The 13,307-nt window shown below is 31.3% G+C and overlaps 1 long non-coding RNA gene across 3 annotated transcripts in view; it reads right to left on the reverse strand.

The window, feature by feature from the left end:
* LOC121120651 (uncharacterized) overlaps nt 1–12,612 on the reverse strand; it is a 31,808-nt gene extending 19,196 nt beyond the window's left edge. For all 3 annotated transcript variants that reach the window (XR_011780655.1, XR_011780656.1, XR_005865136.2), the window contains exons 1-2: nt 12,431–12,612; nt 6,044–6,115 (exon numbers count right to left, since the gene is read on the reverse strand). This is a non-coding gene — a long non-coding RNA (uncharacterized lncRNA). The remainder of the gene's footprint in view (nt 1–6,043; nt 6,116–12,430) is intronic.
* Nucleotides 12,613–13,307: the final 695 nt, after the last annotated feature.

Below are 13,307 nucleotides of genomic sequence, written 5' to 3' on the forward strand. Positions count from 1 at the left end.
TTCCAAGAGTTCATCCTTTTAACTGAATGAACAAATTGAATACTACGAACGGAAGAAAAAGTGACATACATCATGAGGGAAAATGATTAAGAAACGTCATATGTAGTATCATAAAAAAGTCATACCTTGGTCGGGGAAAAAAAATACAAATATGACAAGGAATCTAGTTAAGCTAACAGGTGCATTTTGAAACTTTGTTTTATGTATATCAAGAGAGAAACAGTTTATTTACACTTGAATGACTAATTCAAAGAATACTACTCTATATATTTACGCGCACTCTTTTTACCATTGCCATTAGTGAGAAACTTAAGGCTATTTTTCTATTTCGAGAATAGTTCTAAAATAAAAGAGGGCAATGAATTTAAAAAATTGTGTATGAATGTCTTAGAGAATGAAAATATTTTTTGGGATCGACCTATTGATTGTATAAAATCATAGTAATAATTAACAGAAAGATAAATAGTTTATTTCCATATGACATTCATTACAGCATTGTTTTAATTCCATTAAGAGAGTAAGCCCCCCTCCCCCAACAATTCTAATAATACAAAGTGAGGATCCCAAACTTGTAGTATCATTTCAATTACGATTTTATACCTGTTATTATTAATTATGGGGTTTTACTAAACGACAGCTAAAACAAAACAAAAAAGTTTTTTTTTTTTTTTTTTTTTTTTTTTTTTTTTTTGTTTAAGTGTAATAATGTCAGAGCAATGTGTTTGCGATCTTCTCTGCATCGCTGTTAGTGCTAAAAATACTACAGAAACCTTCGGCATCTCCATTCTGACTCCCTAAAATATCAATAAGTTATAACAAAGAAAAATCAATAATATTGGATCAACAATATGGTTGACTTCTAGCCTGCCTCCATGTGGCCCTTCTGCACCCCTGACCTCAACACTTTAGACTTTGTAGTTTGGGTCGTCTTGGAGAAGAATGTATGGCACACTTCTAATCTGAATTCGTTCCATGATGTCATGATGACAGCGTTGTACGCCATGCACATAAACTTCATTGTCAAGAGCTATAAATCTGTTTGGCGGCTTCTTGACGCTGTTATTGTTTGTGAAAGAGGACATATCACAAATTGGTTTTAAATTGTTTTTTCTTAAGTTGATAAAAATCACGTTGGATCCCCACTTTGTTTATATTAAACTGTGTGCTTTCCCCAAAAACACCGTAACAGGGGGTATTGTCAACTCTTATTTCTTAAGTACAACAACGATGAAATCTTTTCATCTATGTATGATGGCATATTGATGACATTGGCTCTATTTTTGAGTTGGTTCTGGAGCACTGGCCCTTTTGACTTCATACACCGCCAGAATTTTAATATTTTTTATTTTTCTGAATGTTAATAGAGTTTAAAAGCTTTTTTTTTCTGAATGTTAATGGAATTTAAAAGCTTCTTTTTTTTTTTTTTTTTTGGTTTGTCCTGATATAAACCAATGACTCATTTTCATCCTTGAGCTACACATATCTAGAGAGAATGGATAACTTTTGCCTCATGAATAAAACTTATTCATTTTGTCTTTCCTTCAAAATCAAATTACTTGATAATTTAAATGACCTCCTTTATGCATATTTAACGGGTCGTTATGGAATGATGCTAAATAAATATATGGTTCATCATGATTGAATGAGGGTACACCGAGTGAGGTAGTTGTTTCTCTCTGGGATAATGTAGATAGTCGAAAGTATCACTCGGGGACGTGCTTTCAACGAAATTGCATTGCCTGTGTGTAAGTGTATATGGTTTTATGGTGCCTGTACATCAATCATTTTATATGGTTTTTCTGAACCTGTTTATGGATAGAGCGGATCAACAGGCTTCTATTTATGAAGCGGAACTTGGTAAAGCACCTGCTGGGGTTTGGTGCTTGAGGGGTGATGTTATTTGTTTTATTTATACTATTAAGAAGGCTTACTTTAACAGTATTATCTATCACAGTATTTTTATCCCTAAAAAAAAACTGTGTTTTTTAGTAGAATATGAGCCTTTTTTCTTACTAGAAGTGTAATTAGTAGATAGAAAATAGCGACAAGACCTGGATATCTTTTACTGATAGGTAATTATAAACAACATAGTAAATGCAATGCTCATCAAGAGAACCATGGAGGAGACTCAATCTATAAAGGACAGAACCAGATCAGGCAGACCAAGGTGAAAAAAAAAACTTTTATAGTAGTCAAGGCAAGAACTGCAGCAAATTCCAGGAGGAACCTCACCAATATGGCCAAGGATTTTAACATGGGTGCAACAACAATGAGAGACCTTATCTGAGATTACTTAGGAATGTACCCCTACAAATTGAAAGGCAACAGCACCTGTCAAGCAAGGTCAAGGCTAAAAGACTTGAGAGAACCAATGCCATTCTTCAGAAGCAAAGGATTGGCACGGCTGCATTGTATTCAGTGAGGAGAGAATTTTCAATGTGGAATAGGCTTTTAACCCCAAAATAATTGGATTCTGGCGAAAAAGGTGATCCGGGTTACCACGGAGTCAACAGAGTGGAGAAGCCACAGTCTGTGATGGTCTTGGCAGCCGTGACTGAGACATGGAAGCCCCTCTTGGGGTTTTTCCAGGCCAGGCTACAGATCAACACCAACATCAGCACCATTCTGGAGCAAGGTCTTATTCGCTGTGTCCAACAGCACTTCCAGAATCAGCCATAGACCTTCCAACAGGATGGTGCCCCATCCTACACATCCAGAGAGCTGCAGAAGGGGTCTGAGGGCAATTTGAGTGTCTTGGATTACTCCATGTGGTCCATTCTTGAGAGGAGAGCCTGTGTGACCCACCCAACAAGAATTGGGATAACTTGAAGGCCAAACTGGTGGCTGCCTGGGACTCCATTCCTGTAGACATAGTGTTTCCAGTATGAAAGTCATTTTCCGAGGGACTTCGGACTGTAGTCAAGGCTAAGGGTGACCATTTCGAATGAAACTTAGGTCACATGTTTTTGAAACTTGTGTCTACCTATATCTATAATTAATTGCAAAATATGTAATTAGTTATGTCATTAGTGCTTTAATCAACATTTAATAGAACTTTCTGCAGATCCTGTAAATGTTATATATCAAAAGGTGATGCTTCTTTTTGAAAAAAAAGGATGACAACCATAGATGAAAATAATGGGGAAATAGAACAGCTTATAATAGTTACTACCTAAATAATTTTTTTTTTATTCCGAAGCAGCTGTCATTTTTCTTATATTTTTGAAGGAGAACAAATAACTTATAAATATAAAGTAATCACTTGTGAGTGAAAAAAAAGTATAATTGATTTTATCATCAATTTTACTACGAGCCCAACAAGGAATTATACTTATAATTCGTCTATAAATCCTTCAAGTAGATCCGCCCTATATCAGGGGTGTCTGAGGCCTTTATTTTTGGGTGGCCTTTTTTTAAGAAGAGACAAAAACTGTTTAATGTAAAACTTGGAAAGGTAGAATTTGACAAAATTACCTTATTAAAAAAAGATAATATAAATTCAGAGACTTTTTACACTTTATATACAAAATACGGTTTTGACGCTAAACTATATTATTTGAAGGGGGTCCAGCCCATCCAGCATACACCATACAGACATCCCGATATATCATTGCTATATATGGAATGTTTGGAGTTTGTATTTATTTCTTTCATCATTTAGCTGCTTGCAGCTATTTTAATGAAATCTCATGACAGCTATTCTGCTTTTCTACAGCATCATTCAAATTATCAGATTGACTACATTTACTTTCGGTTTCTTTTTTTTAAATGACGCCAGATAATAATATTATCTTTTTCGATCATAATTACAATGTCAACGGTGTACGTGTACTGCATATGGCATAATTGATCTATATTACGAATTAAGAAAAAAAAGTCAAAAAAAAACATTGTAATATCAACTAATTTGTGTATAAACATCAAGGTTCTTACGATAATTACCCTGGCGTCGCTCCCAGTGTACCGTGTATGACGCAAATCGATCTATATTACAAATTAAAAAAAGAGGTATTGTTCTAATGTAAAATAATTTAATACTATGTTTTTTTTATTAACATTATTTTTTTCTTTTTTAAAACTGTTTATAATTTTTATCTCCATTCTTGGGATGGATCACTACATTACAAACTTTGTTTTGTTTTAAAGATCACTTTTTTTCTATGCATAATTCCATAACTAATTTCAATGTATCTATTTATACCAATATATGACTTAAAATTGAAACTGAAACAAATTGAGGCAAGAGAAAATAAATTGTGTAAGTACATTGCCTCAAATTTCAATTCTATAAATAACTAATATAAATATATATATATATTTATTTTTTCTTTCAATTTATTGTGTTGGTAATTCCAAATATCCAAGTGCCAGAAGCAAAGGCCACAATTAATCAAATTATTTGCATATATTTTTTCCATAATTTATTTTTACAAAAAACCTCATTTTTCATTCTGTACAATACGTCTATTTATTTTTGATGTGCCTTTGCTTATATTATGTACAAGCAAGTTAAATCAAAAACATAAATCTCCATACCTGAGGATTTTCTTTGTCAAAATCCCAAAGCCAAAGTGTTAGTAAATTTGAAAAATAAGATTTGTAAACAAGGATTTATGATCACGATAATTCTCCTGTACATACATAAATCTTTTGTAAATGTGCGTCCCGTCAACACAAAAGCAAATTTGAGAATAATTTCAAAATAGAGTCTTAATTACATTTTTATTCTTCGACAAATTATCATAAACTTCTATTAATAAATTATTTTTATTAACCTTTGGTTTGTTTTCACAAATTACCAAAATTGATCATTACAATAAAATAAATAGAAACTGACAGATTTTGTGTATTTAAATAGGGCCATATATGGCCCAATTTAAGTTACTTAAATAAAAAAAAGGTTCTATACCATTATTAAAGATCTTGAAATATCTTAATCTTTCCCATAATATGAACACAAAGGCTATATTTTGCTCAAACATGTTTATGAAATATTGGCTTGTACAGGTGTGCGCGTCTAAAATTGAGCACTCCTTTAAATTTTATGCCATGCACATATTCTTGACTTTATTGAGTTGAAACCAGTTTATACTTTGAGGTAAGGGTATTGACTAGTTATAAACAAAACTCCAGCAAAATCTAAATAGTAACAGTGAAACAACAGCCGATAATATGGAAAGACGTTGAGTCGCAATTTTGGAACTTTCCGCGCGGGAAAAACTCTCACTGAAATTGCCAAGGCTCTGAACTGCAGCTGCACCACCGTTTACAGCGTGGTAGCCAAAGGGACTCCTGAGGTAACCATCAAATCTAAGTCAAGACCTCGAAGGTCGGGCAAAATGGTTGATGCCGTGAAAAAATCTGTCAAGGTCAACGTCAGTGGCCTCTCCAGAGAGTTCAACGTCAGCAAAAGAACCATGTACCGGTTAGTTAAGAAAGATCTTGGCCTTAAGGTCTACAAGGGAACCCTTCGTCAAGCCCTCAAGCCTATACACAAGGGGAAACGCCTTGCAAGCCTGATTGATCGCTGCTTGTATTCGCAGTATTTGGGGTTTAAAGGGGATGCGGTCGGGATTCCAATACAAGTCCAAGGGCCAGCTGAAGTCTGCCCTCAAGAATGCCTAAGCCAACCTTATCAAGAGCTTCATCACCAAGTCATGCAGCAAGTTCCGGTCCAGGCTGGAGTTGGTAGTGGAGAACATGGGTGGCCATATTTAATAGACATGTATCTTCTAAGACTCTCATCTTTAATGTTAAATAAATTAATTCGTCGACCACTTTAAAAATAACAGAATTATTTAACTATTTTTTTAAATTTCAGAGTGTTCAGTTTTAGACGCGCACACACGTATATTGCATATATCAAATACTGGTACTTGTACTGGGATTTGTCCTTTTTTTTTTGTTCAACAGCGTTTTTATTTGGAGGTCCCACATTTATAATTGATATACAAGCTGCAATTTTGTACAAATTGTAACTAAAAATTAAATAAATAATTAACAGTGTACTGGTGATAATGTTAATTCAAAAATTGAACATTACATGCATGGTTGGAGGGTCGGAGACTGAGTAGAAAATTAGCAACGCGCATACTTTACGTTCATTTTGGAGTCCCTGAAAAAAAAAGGAATAGTTTAGCTAAAAATATTTTAATGGTAGTATTTTGGATGATTATTTATTCACTACTTAATAATTGTTCTCGTAACACATTTACAATGATTATTTTTTTTTTACGAATGTGCATAAATAAATTTGCGAATAAGCCCTTGAACGGAAAAAGGGTCAACAAGTTCAAATCTGGATGGTTGATATTATTTACAGTGTTATTTTGCCTTTTTTTTTGGATACGTACTCTGTTTCGCATTATAATGTTAAAACGCTCACAGTTATATTACTTGTTAATATACATATAATGTAATTTTAATAGATCAAAATGAAATAATAGCATCAATAATTAGTTGGTTACTATAATGACTGATTTTGTAATTAATTAAGAAAATATAATTTGAATAAATTCTAATTCAAAAATGAGATGAAGATAATGCAAACATTAAATATACTTTGGATGATCGATATATTAATGATATAATTACTGTCTTATTTAACAAAAAATATCAAATAATAAGTATAAAATATAAAGTTTAAAGACCCACAGTTATATTAAACCATGCCCAGATTCATCAAATCTTACGCTAAGATTTTCTTTTCTAAAAAATAAAATAAATTACAAAAAAAAAATGAAAAGAAAAAAAAATCAGCTTTTGAGGGATTGATTTTTTGTGTAGAGCACTTTTTATTGAGTGACTGGTCGAAACCTAAATTTGCTACAACCCCTTGACTAATATTTTGTTATAAAATCTGTCCTAAAGATAACATTTTTTGGGGAAAAACTGAATTTATGTAGTCAAAATTCTGTGGTATTTTTTTTTATCACAATTTGAAATTAACGTCCTGTGTCAGATGGACTAAATTTCATACTATAATGATTAATTATACTTAATTGGTGGAACCAACTCTGACCAATTAAAGAATAAAAAATATTAACATTTAGTAAATAAAAGTTATTTGTTTAATTTGTACTTTCTAATTCTAAAACGTCAATAAAAACAACATTCTGTCGTCAAAATTTTTTACAACATATCAAGTTGATCAATTTGAGTAACAAGTTTTCAATGTATGAATTCAAGCCCTTGGTCCACGTCCCCACTTCTTTATCTTGTTTTGTAAACTATGCATATATATATAATTTCAAAATGTTTTTGCCAAAGTGTAATTTATTATACTGTATAGGGTTATATAATAGAGAAACATATCGAAGTAGGAATATATACCATGGGCCTCATAGAGATAACAAATGCATAGTAACAATAACAAAAAACAATTTTGTATGCATAAATATGTAGGCACAATGCATTAATGAGCACATATAAATACTATAGGATCAATAATATATTTTATGAATGAAGTTACACCAAAATACACAATTATTTTCCCCAAAAATTGAAGTTTGGCGGATTCCCGGGTGGAAATTATTGTAATCTTTTAACAATAAGAAAATAACTTCCCAAAGTAAAGAATATATTATTGGATTAGGAGAAAAGGGATCTCAACTTTTAGGAGAGATATTCAGACAATTAGCATTTTGGAGCATCATGAAAGCAAATGGAGGGTATCATTATGTTGGAGAAAGCTGTGAGGTTGTCTCCTGGTGTCGATCCGTGGACTGAGGGAAAAGGCAGATCACATATCAATCCTTAAAGCACTATGACTTTTCGTTGTATCTACGATGAGCGAAAATAGTTTATATAGTATAATTAATGGATGAACGTAATAGGTATCATTGAGAGGAACTTCTATGGCATCAAATGCAATGCAATAACTCCTCTGAAACAGAAAACTACATGCATATTGGCATGTTTTGCAACACATAAATTGTAAAAACTTATTCAAAGTTTAATTTAAAGATTTACAACCATATTATTAAATGAAGTCTATATAATGAAATAATAAAATGCAGGATATCTGGGTAAAAAAATGTCCTTGGAATTTCTCATTGATGTAAAGCCCTAAGAAATCCCGGCCCAGAAGCTCTTGTACGCACTTAAATATTTAAGATGATGTATCCATGAGGAATATAAGCGCGTTCTAATTATTGTATCTGAATTGATAAATATGAAAGAGCCATATTTACGCAATTATCCATTATTCAAGGATGTAGTTAAAATAATGTTTGTGTTAGTCACAGCTGTGCCAAAGTAGATATTTTAAAGAGTTATTCTTCCTAATTTTGGTTTTTTCATCTATTCACCTTCATTGTATCAAAACTTTATGGAGATGGGTACCTATTAGGGGTTGCTATTTTCCGAGAAATTTTCTTGCAGAAATTCCAAGAAATATAGTTTTCAACTACGGGATCCAAGGAAATATTATTTATTACTTATTGGTTTCTTTCTTTAAATAATTAATTGCAGAATTTCTTGCAAGTATAAACCCCCAATAAATCCCAGGAAACGGGATTCCTGGATCTCGGGACCTATGTAACTACATACGACCACAAATGCCCACATTCTTGGTGAAAAGCTACACAATATTCAAATAGTTTTATCAATGGAGGGCTTTAGACCTTGAACTTATTAATATATATATTTTTTTTATTAAAAAAATGTCATTTGAGAAAAAAAAACTCTCAATTTTTTTTTTTTTTCAAATAATCTCTCACGAATTGCTCTTGAGATTACACCAGATATAAAGTTGTAACACACGGCTTCATCTCTACACCATTGAGGAGTGCTGGCTTTAAAGTTGCAATGACTCCTCAACATCCTCAATTCCCAAATCAAATCATAAATGTATGATCCTACCTTATTGTTTTTATAGTTAACAACTAATAAGCAAAATTTCAATAGGAGCTGTATAGTCCATATAAATAATTTACTGATAGCAGACCCTTAGTCCTAACATTCTTCAATAAACTCGTCAATAAAAGGACTGACCTATACAATCAATATCATGAGTATGTTGGAAACCTTATTTTAGAAGTTTCAATGTATCTTGTCCTTCGTCGCTTCGAGTAAGCTAGGATCAAGGTTCAAGGACTCGGTATTCATACAGCCTCCTTGATGTAAGCTTGCACATAGTCATCATATTTCTTAATTTATTTTTACTTAAGACAAGTAAAGGAATATCTCGAAAATTTGCACGGATAGTTAATCATTTATACAAAACTTATGGATATTACACCCGCAACATAATATCATAGCACTATGTTTAAAAATTGTTATTCATCGATTATTGTTTTTTTTAACCCTTAAATATTGAATCGGTATCAGTCCCAAAAAAAGTCGATTTCAGCCAATTATAATTTAATAAATACCTCAGAAAATGTTTGTAGTTAAAGTTTTTAGGCTTATTTTCAAATATCCTTTCTATCTACTATTTTGACGCCATACCCCGCTATCTATATTATTTCATTCTTACAATTATTTTCTGCTACTTTAAGTACGATTTGCATCTCCAAATGATTAATCAGTTTTTTTCTGTAGAAATAAACCTTAACTAGTAGAAGTAAACAAATATAATCCAGACTAAATTTTTAACATGCGTTTATGTTGACAGGACACAAGTATTATATTTATTCTGTGAAAACAATAGATAATTAGGATACTTATATTACCTAAAGTAAATAAGCGTTGTATCCCTTGTTCGTTTTGTAAGTTTGGCCACCGATAAAGAAAAGAAAAGTCTGTAATTTTAATGGTAGGTTTCTTTTAATAGTAAAAAACAGAATATATCAATATTCCAGAAAAATCACATCATGCAAAAGTTATATATACCTACAGTTCCGTTGGAGTTTGTCAATGAACACTTGATTTATTCAAAGGAGACTTGGGAAAGAATAACGTAGTCAGATGAGACCAAAACAGGCTTCTTAGACCTCAACTAATTCTCCGAATTTGGAGGAAGAAAATTTTTGAAAAAACCTCAAGAACAACATCGCCACCGTCAAGCCGGGGTTGGATAAATTATGTTTTGGGGGTTTTGTATCTCCTAAGGGGGAAAGGATTACTTCACTTTTTCTTTTCTTTTTTTCTTCTTATATAAAGTATCTCATTTTTAAAATCCACCTACTCTTAAATATATATACCGTTCTTTTCTGTGGGTAAACTAACAAAATCAGTAAGGAATCAAATGCTTATTACCTCTATTATATATAGTTCTGCTAATTTCTAATGCCAATACCTATAAATAAAATTAGTCAAATGATCTCAAACTCTTATAATTTTCATACGATAATGTGTTACATCAACATAATATAGAATATTAAACAAAAAAAAATGAATAATGTCAAACGTATTTTTTTTAATTCATAATTATGAATTGACTCATGGACTTATTTCAATCAATTATGGATTTTTATTCAAATGTTTGCTTATTTAAGAATGCCAACTATGGATTGAGACCTTTATTTGATTCATGAGACTTAATATGACACCAATATGGTATTTCAAATATATTTTAATCATTTTTATAATTTTTTGATTATGAAGACAAGTACAATTTTCAGCGAATCTAAAAAACAATCAAGATATTTTTTGGGTATAAATTAAAAATTATTAGTTGAAGAATATAAAAGGTCTCTAGACTCAATTTTGAGAAAATAATTCTATCTTACATTTGTACTGATTGGACACAAATGAATTGCTAATTTTGAGATTAGATGTGGTCAATTTTATTGACATTTTAGGACGTTTACGACCCTTGTGGTACAATGCTATTATTCAATCAAAAGATTTTCTAATTGAAAAGTTGTAGGAAACATAAAAAATGGGGCAAATCTTGTAACCGGAAACAAAATCCGTAGATTGGTGTGAGCCACAATAACATAATTTATATGCACAACGCGTAGACCCTTATCGTATTTTTATTATTATTTTGCTAATTAAAAACACAATTCATCACGTCAAGTCTATTAATTTTATTTAAAGTACAAGCTAGCGCATTTATTTTACCTTTTTTACGGAACAACTTCCGTTCCAGGTGCATTTTACACACAGAATACAAATTGAGACAAATTATCTCTTTGGCACTCATCTAATTTCCCTTTGTACCTTACTCATTTTGTCCTAAATTAGTTTGATTTTTTTTTTTAACGAAAAAATAAATTAATTAGTAACTCTCCGTTACTTTCCCGGGGTATATTTTCATACTATATATGTTAACAATAACATTTTTTGTGATACTGTTAAGTTTCCGTACGTTCTCCCATATTTTTGGGTGTCAAAAATTATAAATATTGTTGTTTTTTAGAGTTTTCAGAAACGATACCTCATGAGTGATGGGCCTTAAAGATATGTCCTAATTTCTGAAGTTGTTTCATAGTTTTGAGTAAAAAAATTGTTAACAGACATGATTATGCTACATTATTAAGCTAAAATTAAAACTTGAACTAATTTAGTTTTATTTATTCAATGTAATATATAATATAAAACTGAATACGTGGTACATAAATTGTCTTCTTCATTTTTTTCTGTCATTTTCCCCCATTATTTGAGCAAAGAATCTCTTTTTACATATCACTACTTAGTTGTTTATCTGAATGTGTCATTAAAAGATAATAAGTTCAAATAACATTGTCATGAATTTTATTTTCTTCTTGTTTATTTGAGTTTTATACTACTAAGATATCCATTTCAATATTGAGATAGCGAAACACCCTAGAGAAGTAGGGACATTATAAATCATCTTTCTTGAGACCCCAGTCTGCTCTCTGACAGCCTTTTGGGACAATCCCGGGCGGAACAGCGCTTCTATCTCAATTCTCTTTTGGTACTGCGTGCTCATTGTGGCAACACAGATAATGTTTCTCTTAGCAGTCGACAGCTAATGAATTACACTCTACAACATTGTTCATAGGTAAATTGTAAATAAATTACTCTTAACCTCTCAAGATTCACATAATGGAAATTAGTAAATAATAAAGGTTGGCCCGGTATGTGCTTGTGGGATTTTTGTTAGTTTGTTTCCCCTCGAGGCAGCTTGCAGCTGACCAAATAAAACAAAATGACTTCTAAAAACATTCTTCAAACTGTTAAGGTTAGCGACATTCATTTTGAGATTCTTTTATTCTTACATAATGACAGGAGATGTCTTATGCATCACTAATTATTTGCAAGTACTACTAAAGACAAATATAGTTTTATATTGCTAAAGAAAAGTAAATCTAATTAGGATTTAAAAAGAAGTAAGTAAGAGTTAAGAGTAGTTTTACCACGATACTATTATTTTCGATACTTTTTCGACTCAATTTATAAACGAATATGTCATTAAGAGTCATTAACATGCGCTCACAGGGATGTTCGAAGGATTTTACTTGGGGTAGAGGCTAGATGATAAATTTGATAATTTTTTAGTAAGGTATAAAATACCTACTTGGAGAGGGGGTTATAAATTTGTGGATTACGTCATCAGTGGTATCAAGGGTATATTTTTCATGTCGTAACGCCACTCCAAGTACTGATTTCCATACCAGTTTTATATTGAGCATTTTCATTGACGTCATAAATAGCATCAGAATTGAAGAAGACGAGATTTTGAGGGCTTAGAGTTGATATTTTTACTATATAATGTAAACATATTTTCAATAAATCTTCATAAAACTCCATAAAATATGTAAGGAATAAAAAAAAATACTGTATAATTGCATTGAGTACTACTTTATTTCAATGATAAACAGTGATATATGAATTAAATTAAAGTAATAGGTCATATAGATTCAATTAAATAATACGTGGCTACATGTTTTTATTTATTGCTGTTGATTTGTTTAATTATGAAATATTACTTTTTATATGTTACATCCAAACAAATAAAAAATAACATTGACCCGTACAGATCTATATGGACAAATTTATTAAAATGACCCCAAAAATGGTCCTTCTTCTAGGAATAACAAGATCTGATATATTTATGTATAAAGTATAATTTATAAGAGATTATGTAATTTGTAAAATTAAGGACCAATGTAATCAAATAGTATAAACAATCATATGTTCTACAGATCCCCACAATATAATTTTTCGTTCGATTAAAGACAAGCAAAGAAAATTAAAGAAAAAAAAGCTTATTATTTCCATTGCAATAGTTAATTTTAGTCAACATTATGAAAAGAAGATTGTATAGCAATTTGATATTATATTTTTAACACATTAATGGTACTGATATATAATGTAATTAAGCATAAGACAGGCAGATTTTTGATAGACACTAACGTCTTTTGGTCTGTCAAGTATTGGTCCCATTTTACACA

This window comes from Lepeophtheirus salmonis, chromosome 6 (assembly GCF_016086655.4).
Source record: "Lepeophtheirus salmonis chromosome 6, UVic_Lsal_1.4, whole genome shotgun sequence".
NCBI classification, from domain to species: Eukaryota; Metazoa; Arthropoda; class Copepoda; order Siphonostomatoida; family Caligidae; genus Lepeophtheirus; species Lepeophtheirus salmonis.